Below are 10334 nucleotides of genomic sequence, written 5' to 3'. Positions count from 1 at the left end.
TCCAAAGCCGATGGCAGCTAAGTCGAGGCGCGGGTGACGTCTCGGAGGATGCCCAGGGCTTGTCCGCTCGCTCGCCGGCGGCCTCGCCGCAGCCCGCGCGGAGCTGCTCGCTGCCCGCCGCCCCGGGGAGGCGCAGGCCTGCAGAGGGTTAAGAGCATCTGCCTCTCCGCCGAGCGCTCGAGCAGGGAGTAATCCGCAGAGATACATGTGCAGCGATCCGACYGCTGCTGCTTCTCGCGGGCGGCCGCCGCCGCGGGTCGGGGCGGCGAGGAGCGGCGCCGCTCGCGCAGGACGCCTTCCTGCCCCGTCCGAAGCGCCCGGCCCGGCAGCCGAGCCCCAGCCGTCGGCGCGGGGGTCAGCGCCGCCGTCCGAGGGGGATTATGTTGAGCTGCCGGCTCTGTTGGCTCCCCAAGGTAGGTGCTGCTGCCCGTGCAGCGTGCCAGCGTCTCTGTCGGGAGGTGCAGTCCTCCTCTCGCCCTGAGCTGTGCAATTAAAAAGGGATTTCGGTGGGAAAGGAGTTTAATTTGCAGCCTAATGCYGGTCAGAGAAATGCCTGTGTGGGGGTGGGTTTTGCTTGTGCAGCAGGGCAAGGGATGCCCAAGTCATACTGCTCGTCACCGGCAGTAAAGTTGTTTGCATGTAACGGGAACAAACTTGTTTTGGTCTCTGTGAAAGGCACCGGGGAGCATTTGCTTCCTCCCGGAGCGATCGTTGAAAGGGGGTTGGAGGCGACGTGCTGGGTTGCGCTTCGGTCTGGGAGCGGGGACACACTGCGCTCTACAGGTCCCTCCGTYCTGCTCCTGCGACGTGGGGAGGACGCAGGGCAGCGAGCGGGAGGCGCAAGGTGCTGCGGGCAGCGAGAGGTGGTGCTTTTTGGAGGAGCGGAATTACGCTAAAAGGAGGGAAAGATCTTGCTGCCTGAGGAGGAGGGAATTTTAAGGTGCTAAGCGTTGATATTTGGAAGTAGAGAGAGAAATCTGCGTTCAGAGCTGTCAGTGTACAGGTCTGGGTTGTGTGTTCTGCGGTCCCGGCTCTGTGGAAGGGGGTTTTGCTCGTCTCTGCAACCTGCTTTACCACCTGCAACCACTGGTTCAGGTTTCTTTGCACTGATACCCAAGAGAAAACCTGCCAGTTCCATCGCCGTTCCTTGGGCTCCTTCGGGAAGGTGCCTTTTTGAGAAGTCTCCGACAAAATCAGTAACAGCTGGTGCTGCTCCTTCTTTTTCACCAGCCAGGAACACGTTTTTGGGGCTGTCATGAGACCCTACTCGCCGCTTAGAGCTTTAGACCATAAAGGTTAAGCTGAAAAGCGGAGAAGGGAAGTTTTCGGGCAATATCTCCAGAAAAGCAAGGCACTGAACGTTGATACCTTTTTGGTGCCAGTTCTCATGGTTGACCTACATGTGTGTGTTTGCGTGTTGGCTTGTGAGCATGCGAGCGCAGGTGCTGCCGATGAAAACTGGCCGTGCGCTGCCCGGGTTACGTGCTCGGAGCGCGCGGAGGGGATCGTGCGCGTTTCGGCCGTTGCAGGTCTATGGAGATAGCGCAGCTGCCGCGGCTCTGTGACACTTTCAGAAGTATTCGTGTGGCACCGTAGCAGAATAAATGTGTTATTCATAGCGGCACTCCTCAGGAAAAGAACAGAACTGTTGTCTTCCCTGCAAACCTTTYCCATCACTGTTGTTCTTTAGTCCCAGCTTCCCAACGGGAATGTGGTGCTCTGTGAACAGTTTGATCCGAGCATTTATTACCAGCTCCTGAGCTTCCCCAGGACTGCTGGGCAGCGCTTGAGTCAGCACTGATGCATCTCAGAGGAAGGCTAGAGAAGAATCCCCAGTAATGATAGCAGCAAATCGGGCCTGAGGGCAGGAAGAAAAGTTCTTCCTCATAAGAGTGGCCCGTTTGTGGAGCCTCCTTTGGGAGCCTGTGCAGAAGACCACTGCTGCTCTGCAAGCTCTCCGTGCCAGAGGTGGAGGAGCGGGAAGGGGTCTGGTGGGTTGCAGAAGCCAACGAGCCCTTATCATGAGCCCTCCGTGGCGTCGTCTRTGGAGAGACTGCTCTGCTCTGCCCTGCCAAAGAGGATCCCTCGCTTCTGGAGCACTCAGGTTGGGCAGCAGCATGCCATAGCAACGTGTCCTTCTCCCCTAGAGAGGACAAGAATCTCCTGGGTTCACTCGGAGAGGTGCCGAGATAGTTGTACGAACACACGGTGGAGTCTGATCAGGGCAGTGCTGGTGTAAGGTGAGCTGAATGACTTCTCTCGGAAAGATCATTTGTAAAATGTGATGAGCATTAAATAAGCAGATTACCTATGCAATGGGATGCAGGGAACACTAAAATAATTATATGGTAGTCATCGATTTACTGCTGATTGCATACAAGCAGGATGGTGATTAGAACTGGCTGAATTYGAGCAAAATGTTTCTTGCAAACCGGCTTTCAAAATTTGAAATGAATTTGGTTCTAGTCTGCTGGCAGCTCTTTTGGTTATCTTTGTGACCCTATTTCAGCAAGTGCATTTTTCAGTAAGTCCATTTGCTAAAACAGCAAAATGTTGAAGTGTATTCACGTGCAATGTGGACTGAGTGGGCAAGAGGGAATATGTGCCTTACAGCTGCACTCCCGTCTGGTCAGGAAATAGAAAAGCACCTGTGAACTGCCAGTTATTGCTAAACAGCCTCTTTGGTCAGTAATAAAGTTGTGTATTAAACTCTATTTATGTAGAAGCAAAGAGCTATTTGCTAAAAATTAATCATGGTAATTTTAAAAATAATAAATCGTGATTTTTAAAAGTAGGGGTAGTGAATATGGCTTGGCCAATGTCTTCCTCAGTCYGAGAGTCATGAGACTGCAGGCGCTGGAGAGGAAGGGTTGGGTGTCCTTCAGTGTGGCCTGGGGGTGGGAGCTGCTCCTGGTCTCTCCGGAAACCTGGCTGCTGCGTTGCARGTTGGGGCTGAGCTTGATGTTCACCTGGGTCCAGTGGTGACCCGGCCATGGCAGTGCTGGTATCTCTGCAAGGTTTGCCTTTYCCCAGTACGAGGCACTGGCTTTATCCAGCAGCTCTCACGCCCGGACCGTTCCCGTGCTGGCACTTGAATGGCTCGCTGGTAGCGTGCTACGCAGGAATTACGAGTCGTACACTGAACAGACAAATGCAAAAGGAGTAAATTGAATCTTCCAGGAACTATTTGCTAGGGAGTGATTTCCCGAGATTCTGTGGTAAAATAAACGAAAGGCAATAATTAGGTGCCTGCAGTCTTTCAGTGACTGTTGAATTTTTATGCTTTGGATGCTGCTTGTAAACCAGCTACAGGTAGTCAAAGCCTATGGTCCAGAAACTCTTGCATCAGAGATGAAAATATGCCTTTTTGGTAGTGACTGGAGTATCTCTAAGAGATCCTGCTACTGCAGTTGAAATCTGTCTGGCTTTGTACCACTTATAAAATGCATTCACAGTAGGTGGTGGCATCAGCCTCCTCTTAGTGAATGCAGATATTTATATTATGCAAAAGGTTTTCTCACTTTGCTGCATCCAGAAAATGACTGGAGATACCACTCCTGTTAGACAAAAAATTGAGTCTGACTTTAGAGGTGAATTCAAAGAGCAATTTCTATTTAATATATATAGCAGCAAACAGGAACAAAGCTGCTTAAAGATTACTTTAATGATGAATCATTATATGGCTCTCACCAGTCTGAAAAGCAATGAAAGTCAAAATGGAGTGCCAGAATTTAATCGCTTAGAAAATGCATAGAAAGGGACCTCTGCTGTAAAGAGGGCTTATACCACCACATCAAAGTGAAAATATTTTGAGGTGCAAGAGTATTAAATTATTCTTCACCCCAAAGATATGAAGCAGCTGCTAGCTATCCTTTATTGTTCTGGAAAGTTATTTTCTTTGATTGTTAGTCATTCTTAGTATTAAAAAGAATAATTGTTAAAACCTGACCAGTTTTTCCCTGTTTCAGTGCAGATACTGTCATATTACTTTTCTTTTGAATACTATTGTTTTTATTACTAATCCTAATTAAATGCTATAATTTTTGAAAATCAAATTAATTCGAACCATCAGCCCAATGCAAATCCTGTAGTAATTGAAGATCATAAAATGTTCAAGGGACCATAATTTTACTACGGCCTTGTAGTGGCACGTGTCCAAGTAGCTCGCTACCTTTGTTCCGATGACACGGACTGAAACGTGTGTGCTTCTGCGGTGTGCGGCGTGAGTAGAAATGATGTGTTCCTCCGCTGCCGAGTTGCACATTCTATCCATAAGTCAACAAACATTAGACTAATGATATCATCTCTCCCATCACTGAAATACTTTCTCCTTGATATAAATATTGAATGAATTCTACGGTTTCTGCCCGATAGATAGATGAGCAGATAGAGCTGGGAAGTGGTTGCACACTGATATAGCTTGTTTGTGAGCTGCGTAGTAGTGGATACAGTGCAACTGGTCCCAGTGTCATCCAAAACGTTTCCAAACTGCCAGAACTGGGCTGCCCAGAAGCTGCTGCAGCTCTTTGTTCGATCTCAGACTAGGAAGTGAATGTTTCTATCRCTGCTTTAATCTCCTGGGGAACAGGATAGATACTGTGAGGCTCTGACAGTCGTGTTCYTTTAAGCCTAATTTTTGGCCTTTCTTTTAACCAGAGATATTAAGTAGCTAATAATTAATTTTGATTCCAAGTCGAGCAGTAGCGAAGTTGGTGTCCCACCCTCTGTCCCAGCTGCTGGTTTCTTTGGCAGTGAAGACGTTAGGGAAGACCTCACTGGTCATTCTCGATGGCGTTGAAAGACAGACAGGGATTAGACTGACACTGCAAATATTTACACTTGAGCTAGTTGTTTAGATTTTTATTATAGCTGAGGAAAAAGGCACTTAGAGGGAGCAATTCATGCTGCTTATTTTAGAAGTCTACAGTGAGAGAGGATGAATTGCAGCCTGGAAATGCTGAGCACGCTCTATCCGCGTAGAGAGCCTGTGTACCTAGCTCAAGGGGAGGTGGCTAACGCCGGGTGGGACGAGTCCCACCAAGCAAGGGCGGCTGCCTCAAGTCCTAACCCAGCAAAATGCTCGGCTCCGCCTGGGTTGCTCTAGACTCCTGTGTGGGTTGTGGTGGAAATGAGAGGTGCTGTGGAGGATCTAACCCTTCAGGTTTAACTCAGCCTTTCTGAGCTTGAGTCTTTTTATCGATCTGGATTATAAAATGTAACTGTTAAGTGTGTGCTGTTTGCCCCTTTGCTCCCCATTAGCAGAAACCCCTCGTGTTTCCACGTGCCAGGACCTGGTATTGCTACCATGTCCTGCTATACGTTGTAAATATTATCTCAGTGGTAGGTACTGCAAGTATTTTGTTACACATTTAGGCTTTATGGTGATATCGAACTGGGAAAGCCAGTGCCAGTTTGGAGCCAGAAGCGGATGCTGAATGTTTGTGTCAGGATGTTTCCTGACCTGCTCCTGCCCCTTCCCAGCCATGTCCTCCTCCTCGATCGTATGGAGGGAGTTATTACTGTAGAGGGAAAACCTGTAGTATGATGTTTATCACATATCATATATTTGGGATTTACCCAGCATGCTTATTTCACCCAAAATGTGGAATTCAGGGGTGCTTTTTTCTCACACTAAGATCTGCAGCATTTGACCGTGACTGCCTAGCTATCTTCTTCTTCAGTGTATATAATGTACAGGAAGCTCTAGGCAGGCATATGTGATTTTATAATAACTATTGCTTGCAGAAAAAGAGATTGCAGGAGCATATTAATTATCCACTGTTTAACGTATATAGTAGCTTGCAAACAGTTACTGTGGACTTTGTTATCTGAAGGACGTTAGTTTTAATGGCTCTAATGGGGGCTATTGTAGGTCTGAAACACTGAAATTCTACAGTTACTTAATTTTAATTTGGTACCTATCTTTGAAAAAGCCTGTATTTTTAGATTTTGTGGTACTCAGTATTTTGTGCTTGGCTTATGACGGTAAAACTATAGTTGAATACTGGAATGCATGCGAATATATCTGTGTCAAAGAAGGTTCCTGCCTTAAAAATTTACCATTTAAAAAATTGTAATTGTCCCCTGTATTTTCTCAAGTTGTGTGCAAATATAAAAGATAATGTAAGCACAAAGGTCTGAACAGTGTGTTATGGATATGCAAATACTGTCTAGTATTTCTAGGTTTTATAAGATATTGCTGATTGTTTTGATCATGTAGTTTGGCCACCTGATAGCACAAGCTGCAAAATTTCAGCTGGGAATTCCTCCTTGCCTTTCCAAGCCAGCCTTGGTTTAAAGCATGCAGATAGCTGGGACTCAGATGTGTCCTAAAGGTCTTTGGTAGAACCTGGCTTGTGAAAATAAGTAAATTGTTCCACTGTAGTCATCTGAGCTTGCCAATATTTGTCACATAAGCCAGTGCTCAGTTGTGTTGGGCTGAGAAGCTTGTCTCTGTGGGCCCAGTTAAAAGCATTTCCATTCACTGATGGTTCCTCATTAAAATTACATTGTGTTGATTATTAGTGATTTTTAAAGTATTCTGTAGTGATTTCACATAATGGTATTCTTACACTCACAATGTGGTGTGTCCCTGAGCCATATGCCAAAGACAAATCTGCAACGTTAGCTCAGCTGCCTCTTTCTGACCTGCTTCAGAATTGTGTTACAAATTGTTTCAGGATCATCCAAGAGGACTGACTGGGGTTCCCATTATATCCAGATCTCTACTGCCTTCCACTTCCTGATGGACTTGGGATGATATTTTCCAGGAGGGAGTCACAGATTTCTGCTCTTGTGGAGGTATTCGTAAAATCACTCATGCCAGAGGTAAATTACAAACCTGGAGTATGATCACTCTTCTGTTTCCCCATGCTTTTTATCAGTGTTGGGGATCCTGGTGRCATTTAGCCTCATTGCTTTCTTTTCATTCTTTATCACTTGAGTCTTCTAGCAACTGTTTATGGTGATTTTAATCTTGGGCTCATGTCAAGGCTATAATTACTTGGATAATCATCTTGGCCACTTAAAAATGCTGGTGTAATAAATCCATTTGTGGTCCATCCTAAACACCCATGCTCTGCTCCTTGCYTTTCATTCTATCTGCTAGTGCTGACATCTGTGTCTTTCCATGGCTTAAGCAGTTATCTTTTTCCTTTGCTCCTTTCCAGAGCTACTTCCCTTCCAGCAGGAATATGGAATAAAACTTTTCCTTCTCTAGTTATCTGTGGTTTGTGTGTTGCTTTGCGTTTCCGGTCCCGTCGTTGCTCAGCCTGCTGTTTCATATTCATGTAGCACCCCTGTCCTTATCTCAGGGACTCTATATGACTCCACTGTGATTACTTTTTCCTTTCTCTKTTTTTGCCATCTTTGGGTTTTTTTYKKTTTTTTTTTTCTTGAACAGTCCATTTATTTCCTTGACATAACAATTACTGACAGCTTGGTATCCTGTCTCTAACACTGGCAAATAGCAGATGCTTAGGGAAGAATATAAGAAACAGGGTGAGAATATAATAACCCTAATACATCCTGCCAGCAGTGATCAGTATCATGTATGTCTGACTGAGTTGTGAATGTGTTGAAGCACAGCCTGGTGGGGGATATAATGCCTAAAACTATGTGGGTGAGGAAAGGATAATTTTACAAGATGGCAAGTTTTCTTGCCTAACAGTTTCTCTTCACAAGTGCTGCCCTCTCCTTGCATTGCTTTGCTTTGCTCAGGACGGAAAGCTGGGATGGTGCCATGCTTGTTCCTGACCAAGTCCTGGAGTTCTCAACCCGATCTGAAACGGGAGCTTGTGTTTCTCTCCCTTGGAGGTTACTCCAGAAGATGACTCCAACAACACGGGATGRAGGGAGAGGTGGTTGCATTTGGTTATATGAGCATGGTCTGTTAGGTTCCCCCAGCTTTCAAACCCCAGCTGGTTGCAGTGCAAACTGGCATAGCTGGAAGCGTGATGTCCCTAACAGTCTTGCGAAAATCAGAGAGACCCAAAGAGTCTCTTCCACCTYAAGAGAGGTTACAGGCGTCTGTCCTGTTTGCCCCACGGCGAWTCAGCCCGTGGACGCCTCCCAGGCTGTCAGCATGCGGGCAGCCGCTGGKGAGCGAGGACGTGCTGCAGTGCTCTTCTGGAGCTCAGCAGCTCACCCAAGGCCAGCGCGAAAGCTCTGTGTGCGCTCTTCTGTAGCGTGTTCCTGTGACCGGGGCAAATACCTTGACTTACTTGAAATCTAAAAACAGGGACTGGCCAGTGAGCAAGGGCCGCTGTAAGCCCTGGGACAGATGGGCTGTGTGTGCCTGTGGTACTGGGGAAAAGATGCGTTGGTGGTACCATCAGAAACCCATCAGCTGTTGGCTGAATTGTACGGAAGCAGGAAAAAGCACTGTAATGTTAGGGATAATATTTCTTTTTTTTAATGAGGTTTACTAGGCCAGTGTTTTGTTCTTGCGGTGAGTCCACTTTAGCAGGCCTAGTGCAGTATGATAGTCTCCATAGTCTTTTTAATTGGTTATCACAACACGGTAATGTTAATATGTATATATATCCCTGCGTAATAAACAGGAAAAGCATAAATAGAAGTACTAAAAGAGTATTAATGTCTCGCATGCCCTCTTCTAGTTAAAAGCAGGCAACAATTTTAGTCAGCCAAACAGGAGAGGAATATGGAGAAAATAYAAGCACTTATATGGAGCTGGATTTGAAGCGCGCTGTTGTCTGTCAGTGCCTTCTGTTGAACTGAAGGATTTCATGTCAGTCCACTGGGATACATTTTTAAAGGTATTTTAACACCAAAAAAGGCAGAGAGATGCGTTAGACCTGAAGAACCTTCTCAATGGAAATCGAGTTCCTAATCCAGCTATGTTCTTTTGAAAATTTAGTGACATCTGTCTTCATCTCTGCCCASCCATGTACTTCAGAAGAGCTTGCCCACAGTGCTCAGCCCGGTTGGCGGTTTGATGGTAAAAGACAAAGTCCTTATCGGGCCTGGCTTGACGCTGGGAGGGTGGTAGCCTGCGGGCGCGCGGTCCCTGTGACAGCTGCTCCCAGGGCCRTGGGAGCCTGCAGGTGCTTGGGGTTCCTTTTTCTTTAATCGTCATGGTTCTTTTGGGGTTCGTTTTGTATTTCCAGATTATTTGTTTTCTGAAGAATTCTCTAGTATTCCTTCAAATGTGAGACAAGGTCTGAACTGGTTGAAGCAAGTAGAACAATATACTTGGACTTTTTGAAACGTTAGTTTGAAAGTTGCATTTCACAAATATCTCTGTCAGCAAGTGGAATCCATCGTCCGGGGCACCGAGCGGGTAAGCAGACGAGTGATGTTGCAGATACTACTCTGTGATCATCACTTCATTTGTGCACGTTCCCTCTTACCACCACTACTCCAGGAGGCAACACAGTTCCACTGTTTGATTTATCCTCTGCTCGTGGTCAGATTTACTGATGCAATGAATTTATTTCAGTGTCTTATTTCCTTCAGGTGAGATTTTATTTTTTGGTTGTTGCTTTGCTCATTACTATGTGAAATTTTTTGGAGAAGTCTTTGGAGCTTCCTCAGAATAACATATGAAAGGGCAATGGGAAGACAGAGACTCTTTTACGAGCGTGACTGGCCTTCAGCACCTGGCTCTTTGCTGTTCAAGCTTGCCGCTAAGGCTAAGGGGCCCTTCTATTAATATGGGGGAGTCTCTCAGTCACTCCAGCTATAACTCAACCACTCCAATGCATGCCATGTGGTTGTTGAGTTATTTTTGTGTCCCTCCCTTCTATTTTTCCACCCAAAAGCGTAACAGGGCCCGTAATGGGCTATTCCAAACAGTCCCAGTAGTGGCCTTTAGGGGAWGTTTAGGAGATTAGGGTGAGGGACCCAGTGGACCTTTCCCAGCAGGAGCTTTCCAGCTGCGTGCAAAGCTGTGTGTGCCAGACGGCAGGAGTGTGCGCATATGGAAATCAGCTCGTTATGTGCCTTTCGGCCCTGAATTTGTAATTCCTTTGATGCCAAAGGGAACTGTAACTAGAGACTCGGGGTGGAAATATGACTACCAATATATGTTTTAGCTCTGTATAAATCATCTGTAACTCTATTCATTTAGCTAGTGACAGTGTTATTTAGGGGTGATAAAAACCAGTCACAAAGTAATAAGGACTGCCTGAGGAGAAAATACATGCTAAAGCTCTTAGGTGTGATGCTAATTTAAATAAAATATGTACCCTGTTGGGGCTGTAGAATATTTCTGTTAGAAGTCTTAATGATGTTGAAGCCTTAGATGTTTAAAAGTTGGTTTTCTTCAAAATGAAGATGTCATGATTATTTAAGAACATTTAGGTTCATTTCTC

At 46.1% G+C, this 10334-nt stretch overlaps 1 protein-coding gene across 3 annotated transcripts in view; it reads left to right on the top strand.

Annotated features, from left to right (window-relative positions):
- HTR2C (5-hydroxytryptamine receptor 2C) overlaps nt 1–10334 on the top strand; it is a 225510-nt gene that overhangs the window by 6358 nt on the left and 208818 nt on the right. For 2 of the 3 annotated variants that reach the window (XM_085325509.1, XM_085325506.1), the window contains exon 2: nt 6681–6828. The gene's annotated coding sequence lies outside the window, so the exon portion shown is untranslated. Of the gene's footprint in view, nt 1–329; nt 414–6680; nt 6829–10334 lie in introns of those variants that run through there. The other variant, XM_085325507.1, reaches the window with a different exon arrangement.

Source organism: Rhea americana, unplaced genomic scaffold (genome assembly GCF_003343005.1).
Source record: "Rhea americana isolate MKP2758 unplaced genomic scaffold, rheAme1 scaffold_98, whole genome shotgun sequence".
NCBI lineage: Eukaryota > Metazoa > Chordata > Aves > Rheiformes > Rheidae > Rhea > Rhea americana.
Note: the sequence above shows the minus strand (reverse complement) of the source record. Positions and strands in the feature narration are given on the sequence as shown.